General features: G+C 46.1%; 1 long non-coding RNA gene across 1 annotated transcript; it reads left to right on the forward strand.

Annotated features, from left to right (window-relative positions):
• Positions 1–13,773: 13,773 nt before the first annotated feature.
• Positions 13,774–15,373, forward strand: LOC147119083 (uncharacterized). Its single transcript, XR_015077987.1, has 2 exons — positions 13,774–15,191; positions 15,294–15,373. It is a non-coding gene; the product is annotated as an uncharacterized LOC147119083 (long non-coding RNA).
• The last annotated feature ends 1,949 nt before the right edge of the window (positions 15,374–17,322 follow it).

Here is a 17,322-nt window from a genome sequence, read left to right on the forward strand (position 1 = left end):
GACTAGCACGTGGCACTGGTAGCAATCCTGAGATTACTACCTTTGAGGTCCTATTTTTAAATTTACCTCCTAACTCCCTATATTCAGCTTTTAGGACCTCATCCCGCTTTTTACCTATATCGTTGGTACCTATATGCACCACGACAACTGGCTGTTCACCCTCCCCTTCCAAAATGTTCTGCAGCCATTCTGAGACATCCTTGACCCTTGCACCAGGGAGGCAACACACCATCCTGGAGTCTCATTTGCGGCTGCAGAAACGCCTATCTATTCCCCTTACAATAGAATCCCCTATTACTCTAGTTCGCCCCCTCTTTATCCTCCCGTCTTGTGCAGTAGAGCCACCCCTGGTGCCAGGAAGTTGGCTGCTGCTGCCTTCCCCTGGTAAGCCATCCCCCCATCAGTATCCAAAGCAGTAGATCTGTTTGAGAGGGGGATGGCCACAGGGGACCCCTGCACTACCTGCCTGCGCCTACTACTATGCCTGTTGGTCACCAGTTTCCTTTCTGCCTGTGCCACCTTTATCTGCAGTGTGACCAACTGAATAAACGTGCTATTCACGATGTCCTCAGCATCGTGAATGGTCCAGTATGTATCCAATCGCTGCTCCAGCGCTGCAATGCGGTCTCCCAGTTGCTGCAGCTGGACACACTTCCTGCACACATAGTTGTCAGGGACACAGGAAGTGTCCCTGAGTTCCCACATAGCGCAGGAGGAGCATACCACGGTGTCGAGCTGTACTGCCATGACTTACCCTTTAATTAATTGAAATTAAATTACACAAATCAATCCCGCCAATTACACTACAGATAAATTTAAGGGCCCTGGTTTACCAACAGTCCCCGCTACACCACAGAGACCTTAGAAAGTATAAACCACAGAGTTAAAGTTTAAAAAAAGAGAGAAATACTCACCAACCAATCACTTACCTGCTTTCTGGTGACGTCACACTTCCGATTACTTTTTACATCTCTCCCTCTCTGAGATTGTAGATTAGTAAACCTACCTGGTCTCTGGGGCCTTTTATAGCCTTGCCGCTCGCGTTTCCCGCCGCCGCTGCTGCCGCTGATGCTATGAGGCCTACCTGGTCTCTGGGGCCTTTTAAAGCCTCGCCGCTCGCGTTTCCCGCCGCTGCCGCTGACGCTGTGAGGCCTACCTGGTCTCTGGCGGCCATTTAAAACCTCGCCGCTCATGTTTCCCGCTGCACTGAGGCCTACCTGTTCTCTGGGGGCCTTTTAAAGCCTCGCCGCTCGCGTTTCCCGCCGCCGCTGCCGGAAGGATGTCGGGGCCACAGAGAGGCTGTAGAATAAATTCACTGAGGTTATACCACGGATGAGAGGCTTTAGTTATCAGAGAATCAGAGAATGATACAGCACAAAAGGCGGCCATTCGGCCCATCGTGCTTGTGCCAGCTCTTTGGGAGAGCTTTCCAATTAGTCCCACTCCCTTGCTTTTTCCCCATATCCCGGTAAATGTTTTCCCTTCAAATATTTATCCAATTCACTTTTGAAAGTTACTCTTGAATCTGCATCCTCCATCCTTTCAGGCAGTGCATTTCAGATCATAATAACTTGCTGGGTAAAGAAATGTTTCCTCATGATGGCCTGTCTGCAGTGAAGCGCCTGTTTGAGTTTCTAACTGAGGTGAACTTCTCTTTCCCAGGAGGAGAGACGAGAGAAACTGGGGCACTTCTCATTAGAACAAAGCACGGTGAGAGGAGATGTGAGCGAGATGTTTAAACTTGATCAACGACACCGACCAAAATATCAGAGACAGTCCCTGTCCTTCAGGACCTGTGTCCAGGGGAGAAGCTGATGGGTTTATCAGATCATCAGGAGAATTTGACCTCCTACTGGGTGAGCGTGAGGCCCGTCTGGACGGATGAACGAATGCATGCAGGTAGACAAATGATACGCACGCACGCAGGTAGACAAATGGCACACATGCACGCAGACATGCACAATGGAATTTACGCTTGAGCGAACGAACGAACGGAGGAATGAATGACCGAATGATTGAGCGATGCCAGTAGGTCTGGCGTATACGGGTTCTTTCTTTTCTTGGTTTATTAAATAGTGGCAGTTTGTAGTGTAAACATTATTGATTTACCTGTAAAAATTGATTATTCTATTTATATTCGGCCATAAGATGGGAAAAGAGAATGGAATAAAAGTGAAAAAGGAAAATAAAAGGAAGATAAAAGGCAAAACGAAGTAATATCGGCAAGGAATAATGAATGTCTTGATGGCTGGGTCCTGTGAGTGATAACAGCAAGAAGAAGAACATTTGAGTAGTCGTTTTCTTCTTTTACGGGATTTGAGACAGTGGTCGGCTTCTTTTTTGTGGAAAAGTTGAAGACTGTGGACAAGGATCATGACATTATATGGTTAGATAACATCAAGTGAAGACGAGGAGTTATTAGAGTGCCAATAGGACTGGCGTAGAACTGGTAATTACTTGTTTTGTTGAGAAAGTTTCGGGTTCTGGTTAAAAGTAGTTTCCTTGAAGTTTTAATTGATTTCTGATATGGTTGTGGGACTTTGTATATTGTGGTGTTATTTAGTGTTAAAGCCTTCCTTAATGTACGAACGATCGAACGAACGAACGCCCTAGTGAACGCACGCATGCGGACACAAATAATACGCACGCACACACGCATACACAATGGAACTTACGTTCGAGCGAATGAAGGGCCCTCGCTCTCCAGGATGAAAGTGGGCATCCTATTGGGTGAGCGTGAGGCCTGTCTGGATGGATGAACGAACGCACGCATGCACGCAGGTAGACAAATGACACGCATGCAGACATGAACAATGGAATTTATGCTTGAGCTAATGAATGGAGGAATGAATGACTGAATGAGCAATGCCAGTAGGAATGGCGTATACGGGTTCTTTCTTTTCTTGGTTTATTAAATAGTGGCAGTTTGTACTGTAAACATTATTGATTTACCTGTAAAAATTGATTATTGTATTTATATTGTTGACCATGAAGCTGTTTTGAGGCTTTATCCTTTTAATTGTAGTCAATGAATGTAATGGATTTACTATGTAATTGATGAGTTGTATAAGTACTGTTGCACTTGAAAGTTAAAGTAAAAAAAAGGACAACAGGTAATACCAAGCAAAACAAAGAGTTACTAGATTGCCAATAGGACTGGCATAAAATTGTTTTTCATTATTACCTGTACTGTTAATATTCTTGATTTGTCTGTAAAATTTACCACTGCATTTATACTGTTAACCCTAAAGCTGCTCTGGGGGAGGGTTTAAACTAAAATGGCAGGGGGTTGAGGGTTGGGAACCTGAGCAGGGAGACAGAGGAAAGGGAAACAAGGATAGAAGCAAAATAAAGGATGGAGAAAAACAAAGGTGGCAGACAGAGAAATCAAGGGTTTAAATCAAACATGGCCACAGTAAATAATAATTCTAAAAGGTGTAAGAGTGTTAACCAAACAAGCCTGAAGGCCTTGTGTCTTAATGTGAGGAGCATTCGTAATAAGGTGGATGAATTAGCTGCGCAAATAGAGGTAAATGGATATATGATATGATTGGGATTACGGAAACATGGCTCCAGGGTGACCAAGGCTGGGAACGCAACATCCAGGGGTATTCAATATTCAGGAAGGACAGGCAAAAAGGAAAAGGAGGTGGGGTAGCTTTGCTGGTTAAAGAGGGGATTAACACAATTGAAAGGAAGGATATTAGCTCTGATGATGTGGAATCTGTATGGGTAGAACTGAGAAATACCAAGGGGCAGAAAACGTTAGTGGGAGTGGTATACAAACCTCCAAACAGTAATGCGGAATTTCGGGATGGCGTTAAATGGGAAATTAGAGATGCGTGCAATAAGGGCACAGCAGTTATCATGGGTGACTTTAATCTACAAATAGATTGGACTAACCAAATTAGTAACAATACTGTGGAGGTGGAATTCCTGGAGTGTATACGGGATGGTTTCCTGGACCAATATGTAGAGGAACCAAGTAGAGCTCAGGCCATCTTAGGCTGGGTATTATTTAATGAGAAAGGATTAATTAGCAATCTTGTTGTGCGAGGCCCCTTGGGTCGGAGCGATCATTATATGATAGAATTCTTCATTAAGATGGAGAGTGAAGTAGTTGACTCAGAGACTAGGGTCCTGAATTTAAATAAAGGAAACTATGATGGTATGAGGTGCGAGTTGGGTAGGATTGATTGGGGAACGTTACTCAAAGGGTCGATGGTGGCAATGGCAAACATTCAAAGATCACATGGATGAACTACAGAATTTGTTCATCCCTGTTTGGCATAAAAATAAATCAAACAAGGTGACTCAACCGTGGCTAACAAGGGAAATTAGGGATAGCATAAGATCCAAGGAGAAGACATACAAATTGGCCAGAAAAAGCAGTAAACCTGAGGATTGGGAGCAGTTTAGATTCAGCAAAGGAGGACAAAGGGATTAATTAAGAGGAAGAAAATAGAGTTTGAGAGTAAGCTTGCAGGGAACATAAAAACTGACTGTAAAAGCTTTTATAGACATGTGAAGAGAAAAAGATTGGTGAAGGCAAGCGTAGGTCCCTTGCAGTCAGAATCAGGGGAATTTATAATGGGGAACAAAGAAATGGCTGACCAATTAAATACATACTTTGGTTCTGTCTTCACAAAGGAGGACACAAATAACCTCCCAGAGATGTTGGGGAACATAGGGTCTCATGAGAGGGAGGAACTGAAAGAAATCAGTATTTGTAGGGAAATGGTGTTAGGGAAATTGATGGGATTGAAGGCCGATAAATCCCCAGGGCCTGATAATCTACATCCTAGGGTACTTAAGGAAGTGGCCCTAGAAATAGTAGATGCATTGCTGGCATTGACCAGTTGGGCCGAATGGCCTGTTCCTGTGCTGTAGACTCTGTAATTCTATGTAACTCTGTGTAACTATGTCTTCTGACTCCTGATGTAGCTGGAAAAGCTTTTATTATTATTACCACAATTGTACACCATCTTCCAAAAGATCTCTTAGCTTCTCTAATGGCTGCTTTTGACTCTCTCAATTGTGGGTCATATTTGTCCCTATTCTCCTATAAACTGAACTCACCTTGATCTGAACTGGGTTCAATGTAAGACAGTTCGGCGAGTCAGGAGTCATTCACCCCTAGACCTACGCTGGCCGGTAAAACCCCAGATGGTTCCTCAGTAAGGATTTCTCTGGTTCCTCGCCATATATTTGTCAAGATATTGAAACCCAGCTTTCTTACCATCCACTCCTGGAGGCCCCACTCTGAACCTACAACCTTCAGCAGGGTCAGTGGTGGAGTTCCACAGCGGGAGTGATCCCAGAGTAACTGTCGGGATCGCATCCCCTTGGATGTTCCAGGTCATGTATTTTTAGTTATCCTGGTGTCTAACACACACACACATCAATAAAACAGGGAATTCCTGGAAACACGCTGCAGGTCCTTCTTTATCTGGAGATTAAATGTCTGTTGTATAATTGTACCAGCAGTTAACAGGCTCCTGTGAACTCCTCCGTCTGCTATTTTAATGCAGACTTTAAACAATTTATATTTTAACCTACCTTACAATGGTAGACTCAGGACTGTCACACAAACACTTTAAATCTTCATAGAATAATTGCCAATCATTTTTACACTGGAAACTTAAACCCGTTTCACTTTCAGTCAGGAAGAGATCGCAGTTTTACACTTCTTCTTAGGTAACAGAGGATGACTTGCTTCCACCTTAAAAATGAGTTCTCAGGTGACTGATGAATCCAATGCGGGACCTACAGTCTCTGTCACAGGTGGGGCTGACGGTGGTTGAAGGGGCGGGTGGGTGGGGTGCTTGGGTTGACGTGCGCTCCTTGTGCTCGACTTCCGCTTGCTCCCAGCTAAGAGACTCGAGGTATTCGGCGCCTTCCCGGATGTTTCTCCTCCACTTTGTGCGGTCTTGGGCCAGGGATTCCCAGGTGTCGGTGGGGGTGTTGCACTTTTTCAAGGAGGCTTTGAGGATATCCTTGAAGCGTTTCCTCTGCCCACCTGGGGCTCTCTTGCTGTTTTGGAGCTCCGAGTAGAGCGCTTGTTTTGGGAGTCTCGTATCGGGCATGCGGACAATGTGACCCGTCCATCGGAGCTGATCGAGCGTGGTCAAAGCTTCGATGCTGGGGATGTTGGCCTGAGCAAGCACACAGACGTTGGTGTGCCTATCCTGCCAATGGATTTGCAGAATCTTGCGGAGGCAGCATTGGTGGTACCTCTCCAGTGCTTTGAGGTGCCTGGTGTACATGGTGCATGTCTCTGAGGCATACAGGAGGGCGGATATTACTACTGCTCTGTAGATCATGAGCTTGGAGCCGGGTTTGAGGTCTTGGTCTTCAAAAACTCTCTTCTTCAGGCGACCGAAGGCTGCACTGGCACACTGAAGGTGGTGTTGGACTTTGTCATCGACGTCTGCCCTTGTTGACAGTAGGCTCCCGAGGTATGGAAAGTGGTCCACCTTGTCCAAGGTCTTGTCATGGATTTTGATAATCAGGGGGAAGTAGTGTGTGGCGGGGGCAGGTTGGTAGAGGACCTTTGTCTTACGGATGTTTAGTGTAAGGCCCATGCCCTCATACGCTTCAGTGAAGGTGATGACGATGGTTTGGAGTTCGACCTCTGAGTGTGCGGAGGCGCAAGCGTTGTCTGCATACTGTAATTCAACGAGAGAGGATGGGACGACCTTGGATCTGGACTGGAGGCGACGGAGGTTGAACAGTTGCCCGTTTGTTCTGTAAATTAGCTCCACTCCAGCGGGGAGCTTACTGAGGGTGAGATGGAGCATTGCCGCATGGAAGATTGAGAAGAGCGTTGGTGCGATGACACAGCCTTGCTTGAACCCGGTCCGTACATGAATTGGGTCTGTGGCTGAACCGTTGGTCAGGATCATGGCTTGCATGTTGTCGTGAAGCAGGCGGAGGGTGGTGACAAACTTTTGAGGGCAGCCGAATTTGAGGACACTCCATAATCCCTCACGGTTGACAGTGTCAAAGGCCTTCGTGAGGTCAAAGAAGGCCATGTACAATGGTTGGTGCTGTTCCCTGTATTTCTCTTGTAATTGGCGTGCGGTGAAGATCATGTCCATTGTGCCCCTTAGTGGGCGGAATCCGCATTGCGACTCTGGGAGGAGCTCTTCAGCCACTGGGAGAAGGCAATTGAGGAGGAGTCTTGCAATCACTTTCCCTGTGGCAGACAGCAGGGAAACTCTTCTGTAATTACCGCAATCGGACTTGTCACCTTTCTTGAAGATGGTCACAATTACAGCATCTCTGAGATCCCCTGTCATGCTCTCCTCCTTCCAGAGAAGAGAAATGAGTTCATGAATTCGCACCAGTTGGGCTTCTCCACCGTGCTTTAGTGCCTCGGCAGGGATTCCATCTGCTCCTGAGGTCTTCTTGTTCTTCAGTTGTCGGATGGCCTTTTCAACCTCATGCCAGGCTGGGATGGAGTTGAAGACACTCTCGTCGAAGACAGAGTCTCGGTTAAGGAGATCTTCGAAGTGCTCCTTCCAGCGGGCACTGACTGCGCACCCTATCCTTGATGAGTACCTCTCCATTCTTGGCCCGCAGTGGGGTAGGACCTTGGGTGCTTGGGCTGTAGGCGGTCTTGACTGTGCTAAAGAATCCACGCACGTCGTGGTTGTCGGCTAGCTGCTGGATCTCCTGCGCTTTCTCCACCCACCACCTGTTCTTTAGGTCGCGAGTTTTTTGTTGGACCTCGGCCTTCTGTTTCCAGATCAGTAATGCCTTGTGCTTGCGGCTTATTAGCGCCTGGATCTCCTGGTCGTTCTTGTCAAACCAGTCTTGGTGTTTCCTGGTCGAGTGACCGAGCGTCTCTTCACAGGTGCTGATTATGGAGGCCTTGAGTGCAGACCAGGCGCTGTGGACACTCTGTGTCTCGGTATCACTGGGAGTCGTCAGGTTGGGTGTGAGGCGCAGGCTAAATAGGGCTTTCTTAGCAGGGTCTTTGAGTGCTCCAGCGTTGATTTTCCTGCGGCATTGTTTCGGTTGCCGCTGCTGTTTTGGGGCTACATTGATGGAGATGACAGAGCGGATTAGGCGGTGGTCTGTCCAGCAGTCGTCAGCTCCTGTCATGGCGTGGGTGATGCAGATGTCCTTGCGGTCCCGCGCTCGGACGATGACGTAGTCCAGCAGATGGCACTGCTTGGCGCGAGTGTGCTGCCAGGAAGCCTTGTACTTGTCTCTCTGCCGGAACAAGGTTTTGGTTATGACAAGTGAAGTAAGATATTAAAAATTGGATTTAATAAGGAAAAACAAACCAGGATTCATCTGTAACACCAATATACAAAATGGAGGGAATAGGTTAATTCGTGCTCCGAGTTGAACAATAGAAGTCTGTAAAAGTTGTATAAACCCAGATAAGGTTTAAACAGGACGACGGGTTAACTGCTGAGAGATTAAAACTGTCAAAACAACCCCTTAGAAAGAGGGAGAGATATATGGGTTCGGCCACGCGAGTCGACACCTTTGCACTTAAGGGTTTGTTAAGTGTGAAGCTCAATAGGGTTCTATTCTTTTAACTAACTAAAGTGTTTTTGCTCTGTAGAAATAATTTAAGAGAGAGAGACAGAAAATCTGCGGATTGCCCGCTTTGGAAAGATCTACTATCTTAGAGAAATACTTAAAAAGACCAAGCCATCTGACAACAGCAAATGGACGATCGTAAAGTAATAAAGTTGAGGCCCCTGGGTCATGAGAAAGTAACAGGACCAACTGATAACGAAATGTGAGATTTGTAAGCGACTGGAAGAATGGAATGTCACGGTTTTATAATTACAATTTAACTATAATTCTGTATATGCTAATAAGCTTATCCCCGCCTTTAGGGCAGGGCCTTAATTTTTGTATAACTGTGTGAACCTCAAGAGATTCGGTGGAGTCGGAGCCTTGTGTTGGGACGCAAGAGCCATAGCTCCCCAGGCCTGAATAAACCGTTTTTACTTCAATTATTGGGTCTGTCTTTCTTATAACAAGCCAGTGTTGTTGACTTTGTATATCACTTAGTCCACACTTTGGGGGCTTACATCAATTGGCGACGAGGATGGGATGTGCGTTCTGAACCAGACTCTCGGACAGCGTTAACCTAAGACGGGTGAGTATGTTTTAATTACCACCTGTAAAATTAGGGGTTAATCGCTGGCGAGACGTTGAGTCAGAATCGACGTATAAAAGAACTATAAAAAGAAAGACACCTTTAATTGAAGGCGGTTAAAAAGTAAACTGCAGTAGGGGTAGGGGCAGGTAGTTCCCTACCAACCTTTGGGACAGGTAGTTCCCTAAGGACCGTGAGGCGGGAAAACCTCAGTAGGGGCAGGTAGTTCCCTACCAACCTTTGGGGCAGGTAGTTCCCTAAGGACCGTGAGGCGGGAAAACCTCAGTAGGGGCAGGTAGTTCCCTACCAACCTTTGGGACAGGTAGTTCCCTAAGGACCATGAGGCGGGAAAACCTCAGTAGGGGCAGGTAGTTCCCTACCAACCTTTGGGGCAGGTAGTTCCCTAAGGACCATGAGGCGGTGATACCTCAGTTAGGGGCAGATAGTTCCCTAAGATCCGTGAGACGGCGAAATCTCAACAATTGAATGAATGGGTGCACCCTGGTGAGTGAATGAGATAAAACCCTACGGTCATAAAGAAGTTAGAACGGACAAGGGTGAGGTCTGTCCCCAGCACCTAGCCTGAGCCTGAATTAAGAGGACAGTAGTCCCACGTGATGGCCAGGATCAAGTAGGACGCCGAGAGCTACAGATCCCACAGTACCGAAACCTCAGAACTAAAGGGTTGGTGTGTGTCTAATAAAATGAAGTGACTAACAGAAAGCAAGAAATTAACTAAGGTGACGCTATAGGGGTGAACAACGTAGCGTACAAACCTAATTCACCAATACCGTGAATTAAGCATTAAACGTAGCAGTTAGTTATGACTAAGAGGGTGGAAGAAGAATCCTCAAGGGACCTGGATTCTATAACCCGACTCCTGGAAAATAAAAAGAAACAGTGCAGAGAGCCAAAGGCTTGGTGGGGAGGAGCTAAAGATAAAGAGGCAACAGATAATGTATGGAATTGAAACAGAAGGGAGCGATAAAGAAGGAAAAAGATCTAATTTGCAGGCGAACCAATTTGAAACCCCAGCAAAAAAAAAACAAACAAACAGGGATTTGGAAACTAGGGAAAGCTGTTGAGTCACAGATTTAAAAAGGAAGGAAAAGATAAACTTAAAGCTTTACCAACATGGAAGTTATTAGCATCTGTACCAAGACAAGTAAAACAAGAGATTTGCTGAGTGAAAGGAACCTTAGACATATGCTGAAATTACAGTTTGTATAAAAATGTGTGAGTGTGGATGTTTTCCTGATTAGGAATGTTTAAGAGGATTCAATATTCCTTTGTCTGAAAATCTGTCCGTTAAGAAAAAGAACTGTCTGCTGTGTGTTGTAGCTCCACCCACTTCTCTGTGTTAAAGTAAAAGCATTTAACCCCTTTGTCTTGTCGGGGATTTTGGAAGTTTAAGAATGTGCAAATAAGATTGTGCCCTCAGAATGAAAAAAACCTATTACAATTTAAGTTAAGCTGGAGTGTAAAAACTGAGAAGAGCAACAAAAAGTTTGTTTAATGAAAGATTAAGTTTCAGTCTAAGATCTAACCTTGAAGTTATGAGGTAAATTAACCTATTAAAACCAGACTTTCATTGTGGCCACAGTGAAATTCTGGTTGATGTAAATTGGTGTAGTCCGAATTGAATAAGATAACTCCACTCCGCAAGAATATCTGATAGTGGCAGGTCCCTTTACAATATTTAATTGACTATGGTACTGGAAGCCTTATAGAAGGCGGGACGAGAGTTAAACCTTAGAAAGGTATAGGTAGGGAAGGATGAAGTAGTCGACCTAGGATACATAGTGACACAAGGGAAGAGACAAATGCCCAAAAACAGATGGGAGGGGCATTAGGACTGGCTGCGTGCTTTGATTGCTCGCAAGCTTCTAGGGATGGCAGCAGGAAGGGACCGCGCCAGAGAGGGGAGGGGGATCCGAGGATGTTTGTTGATGCATTGGTAGGGGGCCGACAGTGCAAAATGTTAATAGACACAGGAGCCACAATCTCATTGACAGACGTACCCTTGCCCCGAATGAAACTTTCAGTTAGTATAGCAGGAATCGGTGGACGAAGAATCAGGGCTTATAAGAGCGAAACAGTCTTACTAGAAATTGGATGTATAATAATACCTACACAGTTGTGGGTATGCGAGAACACCGAAGGAACAATCCTAGGGATAGATATACTGCGAGAAGTAGGAGCTTTAGTCGACCCTAAAGCGAATGAAGTGTACTGGCCCCCAGATTATAAGTCAAACAAACAGGCAGGCCCGGGAAACAAAGTAGAAATGGCCCAGCCTATACAGGATTTGATCAAAGGGGGGTAGCCAAAGGAAAATGTGTAAACCTATATAGATAGTCGGAATGCCTTTGGGGTGGTGTCTGATTACATGATAGCGGGAGTAGGCAGGGATATATGACACCAGGAGAAGACCCGTAAGAGACAAGAATATAACCAAGGAATTAGAAGGAACCTCTCTCCTACCCAAAGAGTGCATAATAATAAATTAAAGCACACAAGAGGATGGGCAGCTAAACGAGCAATTGAGAGAGGGAATCTGACCAATGAAGCCCAAATGTTCATGTTGAATCAAAGTGTGAAACCACAACTGTCTTTCAGTCAGGGATGTTTTTTTGGGTTGCGTGAAGTGACGCAATAATGTTTAGCTCCACCTTCAAAAGCCTGCGAAGGAGTTAACCCTTTCCACTGACAGCTGTTTGAGTTCACCAAGTAACAACTTCAGTATTACTGAACAGAATTTAAAGATATTGGACATTATTAAATGTAAATTTCTTAATGTTGAGTTAATATTTCCCCACAGTGATAGAAGGAAAATTAGGATTTGATAAATGGAAGTTATCTTATAAACTAATTGCAGCACCGTCTCAAACGGCAGGGAGGCTGCTTGGGAAGCTATCCTGTTACCCAAAGATAAATCTGGACAGATAGTTAGAGACATGAGGCCAAAGACCAACAGATTATACGGGATCGAGAACAGGATACACGGGACGACCAGAAGGAGGTCTTAGCAATAGATAGCAAAGTGATAGCAGAAATAATACCAGCCAAACCAGGGCTAGCACCCAGATGGTCAGGACCTTATGAAGTATTAATGAATAATGACACATGTGCTCATGTAGATGGGTCTGGAACGGGTAAAGGAAGGTGGAAACACTGGACTCAGTTAAAAATATATAAGAAAGACAATGAGTAAACCAGAGATGGTGCCCTTTTTGACAGAGTGAGGAGTATACTAGAAGATATAAAGAATGGGAAGGGGAGTTACTACATATATCAATGATAGGGCTGTGTATGATGATAATATTATATGCCATAGTTTGCATCTTCAGGTATGTCTGGGGACAGAGCCACAGAACAAGAAATGAACCAGATGTACAGCATTTTGAACTGATAAAATGGATAAGAGCAGAATAATTCTAACTGGCTGGTGACGACCAGCCCCCTTTTTGTAATTACAGGAACATTGGACGTCCGGAATGAGATGGAGCGTCCTCGCCTTGATTCTAGGGATAAATATAAGTATTGCCATTATCGAGGGGGATTAGTAATAAGGAGAACACAGGATGAGGTGTATTTTAGTGTAGCACATAGAGTTACTAAGCTTGCCATTAATATGAGTACTTTTGAGATACAAAACAAACCTGGAACTCCCTGTGGGTAAAACAATTCGAGGTTCCACAGGAAAAAAATCTATCTTACAAAGATGTAAGAAACGGGAGTATTGGAAACGACCGGAGCAGGGTATGCGGCCGGGTTAGCAACAGTCAATAGCTTGGACATAGAAGGAGTAAACGAAGGAGTAGAAGAATTACAAGCAAAAATAGAGAAGTTACTAAAACAAGCTACTGGAAATAGCCAGCAATTGACACTGGCAGGGAAACCAAACAATAATGCAATTGTCGGGGGTGGAAGAGAGATAGTAGCCCCCCATGCAGAAACAATCAATACAATTATTGATAGACTTAATAATGCTTCTCGCCAAAACAATAAGGAACTAATATGTGCCACGTAGGGCTCATGGCTATTGTCGAATGCTCAGCATAATATGAGGCAAATAAATAATGGACAGATCCCTGATTGGATTACTAATAAGGATCTGAAACCTTGGATTGACACAAATAAAAGCCTATGTAAGGAATGTAAAATGGGACAAGTATATCGGGCAGGTGATTGTCTGACCCCATGGACTAAGATGATTGGCTTTGTACTGGCCATCCCACAATTCCCAGAAGGGGGACAACTCCTATACAACGTGATTAATATAGGAGAAGTACAAAGGGAAAGTGGGTTAAATATCATGATGTCCCTACCAAGGCGCTTTGGGAAAGGGATGAAGATAATAAACAGAAGAATAAAACCTAAAGGGGGGTGGTAGTGGACGGGTGCCACCACAAGGGAAGGACATGGGTGTGCACACACCCCCCCACCGAGGGAGACACATCCGAGTGCGGATTTGCGAAAATTACCAATTGCACCCTCGAGGTTCACCCAAGGGGATACACCGGACCTGGGTAGCATCAAGGAACAACGGGACATGTGTCACCACAATTGAACAGAAATATGAATATCAAGATATGGCTTATACCATTCCCCAACCAAACCGTTGTATTGGTCTAAAGATGTCATACCAGAGCCCAAGGCAATTCCTAAGTTAGAGGAAGCTTGGCAGAAGTTACGGCAGGAAACAAAGGAAATTTTAAAGTACTATCATAAAATAGAAGAAGGCTTAAAGAAACAACAAAAAGACATTAGTACAACATTAGAGGAAACTCACCCACTTCCTCATATTTTGACAATTGGGGATCAGGATGGTCGGGGACTTTGGGCGCCTCGGTGGTACAAGGCATAATGATATTCCTCTTGATTGTTATTCTGATATATTGTGTATTTTTATTTCTCCAGTGCCTTTGTGCCAGAATGAGTAAGGCCGAAATTGGTGCGGTGAAAGAAGTAGAGCCTGAGGAGGGGCAGGTAGCGATGTTAAGAATGGACAACTCCCCCGCCTCTCCAAGGCAAATGGTGTAAGACGCGATGGGAAGCCCTGAAATTATATGGGATTAATTGGGCATGGTAATTAATGACCGGGCCGGCCAACCGTAAGATGGAGGTGGCAGAAGGAGGGTGGCAGAAGGAGGGTGGTGAATGAGGACTGGTGTGTGATGACAGTCTCGAATTGGCACGTCACACACCCCACGTGGGAATGAGGGACAGGCTTGAGCAGAAAAGCCTCAACCATTAGTGCAGGGTCTAAGGGGCCCCGGGAATGGTTACACCGGACGGAGTGCATAAAGGAAAGCCCACCCTAAAGGAAAGACCACCGTAAAGGAAAGACCACCATACCACAGAGGGGGAAGTCGGCCTCCAAATTGATAAGATATATATACATGTATAACCTAAACTGGGAGAAGGCCAGGGAGTGCACGCTCTGGCAGACACCAGGAAGTGGAAATACATGTTGACCTGTTTGGAGCAATTGTCCAAAGGTCAAAAGGGGGGACTGAAGTAAGATATTAAAAATTGGATTTAATAAGGAAAAACAAACCAGGATTCATCTGTAACACCAATATACAAAATGGAGGGAATAGGTTAATTCGTGCTCCGAGTTGAACAATAGAAGTCTGTAAAAGTTGTATAAACCCAGATAAGGTTTAAACAGGACTACGGGTTAACTGCTGAGAGATTAAAACTGTCAAAACAACCCCTTAGAAAGAGGGAGAGATATATATGTTCGGCCACACGAGTCGACACCTTTGCACTTAAGGGTTTGTTAAGTGTGAAGCTCAATAGGGTTCTATTCTTTTAACTAACTAAAGTGTTTTTGCTCTGTAGAAATAATTTAAGAGAGACAGAAAATCTGCGGATTGCCCGCTTTGGAAAGATCTACTATCTTAGAGAAATACTTAAAAAGACCAAGCCATCTGACAACAGCAAATGGACGATCGTAAAGTAATAAAGTTGAGGCCCCTGGGTCATGAGAAAGTAACAGGACCAACTGATAACGAAATGTGAGATTTGTAAGCGACTGGAAGAATGGAATGTCACGGTTTTATAATTACAATTTAACTATAATTCTGTATATGCTAATAAGCTTATCCCCACCTTTAGGGCTGGGCCTTAACTTTTGTATAACTGTGTGAACCTCAAGAGATTCGGTGGAGTCGGAGCCTTGTGTTGGGACGCAAGAGCCATAGCTCCCCAGGCCTGAATAAACCGTTTTTACTTCAATTATTGGGTCTGTCTTTCTTATAACAAGCCAGTGTTGTTGACTTTGTATATCACTTAGTCCACACTTTGGGGGCTTACATCAACAAGGCCATGTTCTAAGCATTTCGTCAGGAGGAGGGTACCGTTGAGTTGGCTTTCTCTACCCACTCTCTGCCAATCACACCTCCCCAGAGGTCTGTGTACTTTCCAACACAGACGTTGTGGTAAACCACTTTTATCGTTCACTATCGTTACACTATAGTTATCACTGTTGTATTGTTCTCACTGTTGTATCACTATACGAGGTCGCCTCTTGTCGCGCTGTTATACCTGGGCTGACCACCTCAGACTCCGCCCATGGCTCCACCTACCTGCCCAGGTATAAAGGTAGTCGACTGGCTGGTATTCCTCCTTGTTGGACCCGATCACCCACGAGGGTGGGCTCTGTTATTTAGTCAATAAAAACCTTTAGTTACGTTCCTAACTCGTCGCTTTTTATTGGACGAATTGATAGGTATATCAATTTTATTGACTAAATTTTAAAGATGTCTACTACTGGCCAGCCAGAAGCCCTCCCAGAAGCACAGCCACAGCAGCTTTCAGACACCGGGCTACACCAGCCACACAAGCCGGCTTGGCTGCAAGCCCTCAAACCACCGTACCTGGATCTAAGCCCACAGGCAGCAAACTCAGCCCTCAACTTCAAACACTGGCTGGACTGCTTCGAATCCTACCTGGAAGAATCCGGCGTCCCTCAGAGATCCAAACTAAGAGTTCTGAACGCCCAAGCGAGCCCGAGAGTATACGCACTCATCCAGGACACGACTACATACGAGGCCGCTATCAACCTACTGAAACGGCAGTACCAGAGCCCGGTAAATTACATGTACACCAGGCACCTCCTAAGATCCCGCCCGCAACAGCCAGGAGAGTCTGTAGCTGAATTTTTACGGGCGCTAAGAGCACTCGGCAGGAACTGTGACTTTAAAGCGGTGACGGCTGTTGAAAACACGGAAGATAATATCCGCGATGCCTTTGTGAAAGGCCTACGGTCCGACTACTCACGGCAAAGACTGCTTGAAGCTAAAGACCTCGACCTGGACAAAGCTGAAGCCCTCGCTCTCTCCCTAGAGGTGGCCCATCAGGACCAGGAGGCGTTTTCCAGGTACTGCTCGCGACCCTGGGACTCGGGCCCGACCCCTACCGCAATACCCTTCGCAGCGCCGCCCCCGGGACCTACCTCAGCGTCGGCGTCCCGGACCCGACCGGGACCGCCACCCCCGGTACCGGCTCCGACATCGGGCACCCGCGATCGGGCCGCCGGCTGCTTCTTTTGCGGCCAGGAGAAGCACCCGAGGTCGCGCTGCCCAGCCAGGAACTCTACCTGCAGGAAGAAAGGCCACTTCTCTAAGGCCTGCAGGAGCGGATCTTCAGAGGCCAGCAGTGCCTCGTGCGAACTGTGGGGGCGGCCATCTTCTTTCAAGGCAACTGAGGCCAGCATCCCCACACGTGAGTCATGGGGGTGGCCATCTTTGATCAAGGCAACCGACCCCAATAGTGCCTCATGTGAGTTATGGGGGCAGCCATCTTCTCCGCCATTTTGTCCTACCTCGTGGGAGACGCCATTTTACCCACCACGCCCGACTGCCACCGGGCCCCCGGACCCGACGACCGCCTCGCCCGCAGACGACGACTCGCTTACCTACACACTAGCCTCCGTCACTCTGGATCAAGCCCGCCCACACCACCTGTCCAAGTCGATGATGGACATCAAAGTAAACAGCCACGCCACGACCTGCCTGTTCGACAGCGGAAGCACGGAGAGCTTCATCCACCCAGACACGGTGAGCCACTACTCCCTCCCTGTCCTGCCAACGCGCAACCGAATCTCGATGGCATCGAGGTCCCACGCCACGGACATTAGCGGCTACTGTGTTGTGACCTTGTCGGTTAAAGGTACGGAGTATAAA

Source organism: Somniosus microcephalus, chromosome 4 (genome assembly GCF_052327205.1).
Source record: "Somniosus microcephalus isolate GS21.2 chromosome 4, FLI_Smic_1.0, whole genome shotgun sequence".
NCBI classification, from domain to species: Eukaryota; Metazoa; Chordata; class Chondrichthyes; order Squaliformes; family Somniosidae; genus Somniosus; species Somniosus microcephalus.